The following is a 5,607-nucleotide window of genomic DNA, read 5'->3' on the forward strand; positions in this document are numbered from 1 at the left end:
TTTATTGGAGATAAGAGTCTCACGGACTTTCCTGCCCCGGCTGGCTTTGAACTGTGATTCTCAGACATCAGCCTCCTGAGTAGTTAGGATTACAGGCTGAGATCTGATGATCACTGTTCAAAGCCAGCCTGGGCATGAAAAGTCTGTGAGACTCTTATCTCCAATTAACCACTCAGAAAACTGGAAGTGGCGCTGTGGCTCAAGTGGTACAGCACTCGCCTTGAGCTGAAGGGTTGAGGGACAGAGCTCAGGCCCAGAGTTCAAGCCCCATGACTGTCAAAAAAAAAAAAAAAGTAGAATATCAAAGATTTTACAGACATCTTTCCAGCCAGGCACCAGTAGCTCACACTTGTAATTCTAGCTACTCAGAAGGCTGAGATCAAAGATCCCAGTTTAAAGCCAGCTCAGGTGAGAGAGTCTATGAGATTTTCATCTCTAATTAACCACCAAAAAGCCAGAGGTGGAGCTATGGCTCAAGTGGTAGAGCTCAGGGACAGTGCCCAGGCCCTGAGTTCAAGCCCTAGGACCTGCACAAAAATAAAAATAAAAAAGGCATGTTTCCTAATCACCCCAGTTAGGAGAGCAGGTAAGTTCAGCAGCCCCTGTGGCCGGGGCTGGGAGTCAGGGCGGCTCTGGGGAAGAAGCTGAGTCGGGTTGAAGGGGCCGCAGGGTCTTCCTGGAAGGCAGCTTGAGTGTGGGCCCAAACAGGCCCCACGCCAGCACGGCGCGACCTGCCGGGAAAAGGGGATAGAAATGCCGGTCAGGACTGGAAAGGGCCTGGAGCAGCACCCGCAGCCCAGCCAGGAGAGACTTGGTGGGTGCGGGCAGTGGCAGGTAGAAGCAGGGAGCCGGCTTGAGAGGAGAGGCAGTGGGAGGCAGGACCCCGCCCACCCCTGCTGGCCGCGCTGGCTGCCACACGCCAGGGCTCAGGGCCAAGAAGAGACCCCTGTCACCCTCTATTGAGACAACAAGGTGCCACCGTGCAGGGGCCATGCCCAGCTCCTGGCGGGCTGGAGGGTCAGCCACTGCGGAGCCTGTGGGCACACAACAGGGCTGGCACAGGAGGAGGCGGTCTTCCTGGTCCTGGGGCCTAGGGGGATGCTGCCAGGCACTGGCAGGAGAATAGAGGAAGCCATGGGACCAAGGTGGCCCCGAAGGCCCTCCCTCCTGCCAGAAAAAACAGGAAGTCCCGCCCCAGAGGACATCCAAAGGCTCCTGGTTCCAGGACACTGCGCAGCTAGCCCTGAGCCTCCTGTCTGCTAACTGAGCTGGGGAGCGTTGGGGCTCCCAGCACGCTGTGCCCCTGAGTGTCACAGGCACCGGCCCCGGGCTCTGGACGTGGCACCCCTCCCTCTCCTACCCACGCCAGCTGGCCGACCACACTACCACGCGCCTGCGTCAGACCAGCCACACAGTGCCCTCCTCTGGCAAGTGCATTCCAAGCCTGTTTACACGGACCACAGGCCAAGGCTGGCCTGCTCATCTGGCCACCTCTGTAGCAAGGGAGCCCAGAGGGTTGTGTGAGCATCACCAGGGGCTGAGTGGGCAGCAGGCAGTGTCCAGATGCTTGTTATATGCTGACCAGCTGGCCTGCCCCCCGCCCCCATCCTCTGGAGACCCCTTGTAGCCCTCTGGCTCCTGGGCACCCTGGCAGGCCCCCTTCGGCTCTATTTTTAGTCCAGAAACATCCGCCATGTCTATTTATACCATCCCTGACCTTGCGTTTCTGGGTGTCTCCTGACTTGAGCCTCAGTCTGGCCTCTTCGGGTTCTCTATGGTACCTATCAGGACAGGAGGCCGCAGCTCATCTGAGAGCGAGCACAGAGGAAAAGGATGGAAATGCAAGGGACCCACACCACTGGCCCAGCGCTGGGGCTGGGCAGTCCAAACAGGTGGAGATGACCTTGGGGAACCTCCAGTCCTTCCAGTTAATTAAATTAACTCTTATCTCCCGCTTCCTGCAATGAGAGCAGAGCGTCTTGTACCAGAGGGCCGGTATCAGAATTAGGTACTGTCCCTGCCCTACATGCTCTGTGGGCCAGAAGCTGCCCCAGCCCGTGTCACACACCACCAGAGGTAGAGAAGGACCAAAGGACACCGCCAAGAGAGATCTGAGATTTCTACAAAACTGAGCGGGAGCCTGACAAAGCTAGCCCTGAAGGTACTATCCACCCTTACGACCACAAAATCGGCTGACTTCCATGCAGGCCTGCCCACAGGCCTGGGAGCCTCTCTTCTCAGCTGTCTCCCTAGATACAGCCATAAGGACCCTCAGCTGACTCCCATAGAAAGGGGCAGGAGAGACGCCCTTGCCCACGGCCTGTAAGACAGAACAGCAGCACCTGGCCTCCTCCTTACCAAGTTGGAAGGCTGCCTCCTGTCCCTTGGAAAACCATACCTCCTCCTGTCTCTCTACCTCATGACATCTGACTACAGACAATAGGGAAGAACTCTTGTCTGATTTTTGTTTTAATTTTTTTTTTTTTGGTCGGTCGTGGGGTTTGAACTCTGGGCCTGGGTGCTGTCTCTTTAGCTCAAGGGGAGCGCTCTACCACTTGAGCCACAGCACCACTTCCAGTTTTCAAATGAATAATTGGAGATAAGAGTCTCAGAGACTTTACTACCCAGCTGGCTTTAAATTGTGATCCTCAGATCTCAGCATCCTGAATAGCTAGGATTTACAGGTGTGAGCCACGGATGCCTGACTTGATGTTTTTAATTAAAAAAAAAAAAAAGCAGCCAAGTGCTGGTGGCTCAGGCCTATAATCCTAGCTGCTCTGGAGGCTGAGATCTGGGGATTGAAGTTTGAAGCCAGCCAAAGCAGAAAAAAAAATCCCCAAGTCTCTTATCTCTAAGAGTCAACAAAAAGCTGGAAGTAGAACTGTGGCTCAAGTGGTAGAGAGGCATCCTTGAATGAAAAAGCTAAGGGAAAGCACCCAGGCCCTGAGTTCAAGACCCAGTATCCGAAAAGAAAACAAAAGTGGTGATGGAGTGATGGAAATTGCCTGGCCACGTGTCACTCAGCTTAAGAGACCCCAGGGTGAGGACAACCGACTTTCCTTTTCTTTCTGCCCTCTGGCCATTCCGTCTCCACTCTGGACCTGCCTTATGTAAGAGGTTATAAAAGAAGTTAAAAACTAAACCACTTCTGGGGTCTCCCTGCCATCCTCTTACCGCTCTGACCTCGGGCTTCTGCTGCTGGGTCTCTGGGCGGGTAGATTCCTCGGAGGCAATCTCCTAGGGTTGGCAAGTTGAAACAGTAGTCCTGACAAGCACTGGTGGTTCACACCTGCAATCCTAGCTACTCAGTGGCTGAGATCGGAGGATCACCATTTGAAGCCAACCCAGGCAGGAAAGTCTGTGAGACTCTTATCTCCAATTAAGCACCAAAAAGCCGGAAGTCCAATTAAGCACCAAAAAGCCGGAAGTGGAGCTGTAGCTCAAGTGGTAGAGTGCTATCCTTAAACACAAATGTTCAGGGACAGCACCCAGGCCCTGAGTTCAAGCCCCATACACACAGACACAGACACAGACAAACACAGACACACACACACACACACAGACACAGACACACACACACACACACACACACGCACACAAATTGAAACAGCAGTTCATCCTGTGCTGTAAATTTAGCCTCAGGAAAGGATGACATTATAACACAAGCTTCCAGATGCCAATGTCATGGACTGGCTGACTTCACTTGTTTACGTATATATTTCTTTCTGGTCTTCCCAATTGCCATCGAGAGCAGGGATTTGAGCCTGTTTTGTTTCTCGTTTGTTTTGTCAGTTGTGGAACTTGAACTCAGGGCCTAGGCACTGTCCCTGAGCCTCTTTGTGCTCAAGGCTAGCACTCTACCACTTGAGCCACAGCGCCTCTTGCAGCTTTTGATGGTTACTTGGAGATAAGAGTTTTCTGCTAGGCAGGGGCTAAAACTAAGGTGAGCTGTGGCTCAAGTGGTAGAGTGCCAGCCTTGAGTGAAAAAGCTAGGGAGGGAAGGAGGTCCTCAGTTCAGGCTCTAATCAACACACACACACACACACACACACACACACACACACACACGTGCACGAAAGGAAAAAGAAATTAAAACAGGCTGTCCTTGTCTTCCAACTAATTGTCATCAAATATATTTTATTTGTGACCATTCTCTCTCTCTCTGTCTTTCTCTCTCTCTGTGTCTCTCTTTCTCTTTCTTTCTTTGTTTTTTGTCGGTCATGGGTCTTGAACTCTGGGTCTGGGCGCTGTCCCTCAGCTCTTCAGCTCAAAGCTAGCGCTCTACCACTTGAGCCACAGCATTACTTCCAGTTTTCTGGTGGTTCATTGGAGATAAGAGTCTCCCGGGCTTTCCTGCCTGGGCTGGCTTTGAATTGTGATCTTCAGATCTTATTCTCCTGAGTAGCCAGGATGATGACAGGTGTGAGCCACCAGCGCCCGCATACTTGTGACGATTCTTGATTTTCATCTCCCAGTCCCCACCCACAGGGTATGGTACCCCCAGAGCCCTCCGGGGACCCTGGGACAATTTGACATTCATGTGGAAGTCACTGGATGTAGTTGTCAGTGAAAAACCACAGGAGAGAGAGGAGGAGGCCCCCAGCCATCTCCTGCCCACTTGGCACTGGGCTTCTCCCAGGCTCTCTGCGGCAGGGTCCTCACCTGTACCTGCTGCACAAGTGTCAGCTGGCTCAGAGGCTGGCGGGGTGTTCAAAGCCAGGCCTCCAGACCCCTAGCTCAGGGCCCCCCAGCCATAGCACGAGCACTGGACTAGGAGTCAGCAGCCCTGGGTTTGGGTCTCTTCTGAATGAATGTACGCATCCCATAATGCCTGTGACATGGGTTAGGGTCCCCGAAGGCTTCCCTGACTCCAAATGCGCCCGCCTTTCAGCGAGCCCCTCCTCCCAGAAGCGACCCCCAACTTCAGAAACCGGAAGGCAGGCATTACAAAGCGGCCATCAAGGAGGCTGGGCCGGCCTCGGGCACCTACTACCGGACACTGGCCGAGAAAGTGCGTGGCCTGGCAGGTGCGGGGGGGGGGGAGGTCGGGGTGAGGAGGGGACCCCTGCCAGGGAGGACGGCAGGGGCGCAGGGACGCGTCACCCCTGGCGCTCCCTCCAGCTGCCCCGCGGTGACCTCTCCATCTCTGGCCAGCCCGAGGCCGAAGATGGACTCCTCGGGAGGGATCTGGCTGCCGGGACCCCCTCCCCCCCAAGCTCGGCCCTGGAACCTGCCCGCTCCAACCCCCCGCGGCTCCCGCACAACCCAAGTCCGAGGGGAGGTGCGGGTGCCGAGGCCGGGCGCGCGCGGTTCCCACCCCGCAGGCCCCCGCGCACACGCCCAGGGGACCCGGAGCCCGGGCGAGGACAGCGCGGCCCCGCACAGCCCACGGGCCCCGCAGCGTCCCCAGCCACCCGGAGGACGCTGAGGTCTCGTCCGACCCCAAGCTCGAGCTCAGGACCCAGGCCAGCTCCCCGCACTCGGGGTGCTCCCGGGCCCACGTCAGCCACGGGCACCCCCCGCCCCCCGCCGAGCCCTACCAGTCCGCTGCGGGGCGCAGCGCGGCCCCTCTTTTCGACGCGGTGCGGGCGGGCGCGAGAAGCACAG

General features: G+C 56.1%; 1 protein-coding gene across 1 annotated transcript in view; it reads right to left on the reverse strand.

The window, feature by feature from the left end:
- Slc25a47 (solute carrier family 25, member 47) overlaps nucleotides 1–5,607 on the reverse strand; it is a 21,315-nt gene extending 15,708 nt beyond the window's left edge. The window contains exon 1 of the mRNA XM_013014567.1: nucleotides 5,541–5,607. The gene's annotated coding sequence lies outside the window, so the exon portion shown is untranslated. The remainder of the gene's footprint in view (nucleotides 1–5,540) is intronic.

Source organism: Dipodomys ordii, unplaced genomic scaffold, assembly GCF_000151885.1.
Source record: "Dipodomys ordii isolate 6190 unplaced genomic scaffold, Dord_2.0 Scaffold2, whole genome shotgun sequence".
Lineage (NCBI taxonomy): Eukaryota > Metazoa > Chordata > Mammalia > Rodentia > Heteromyidae > Dipodomys > Dipodomys ordii.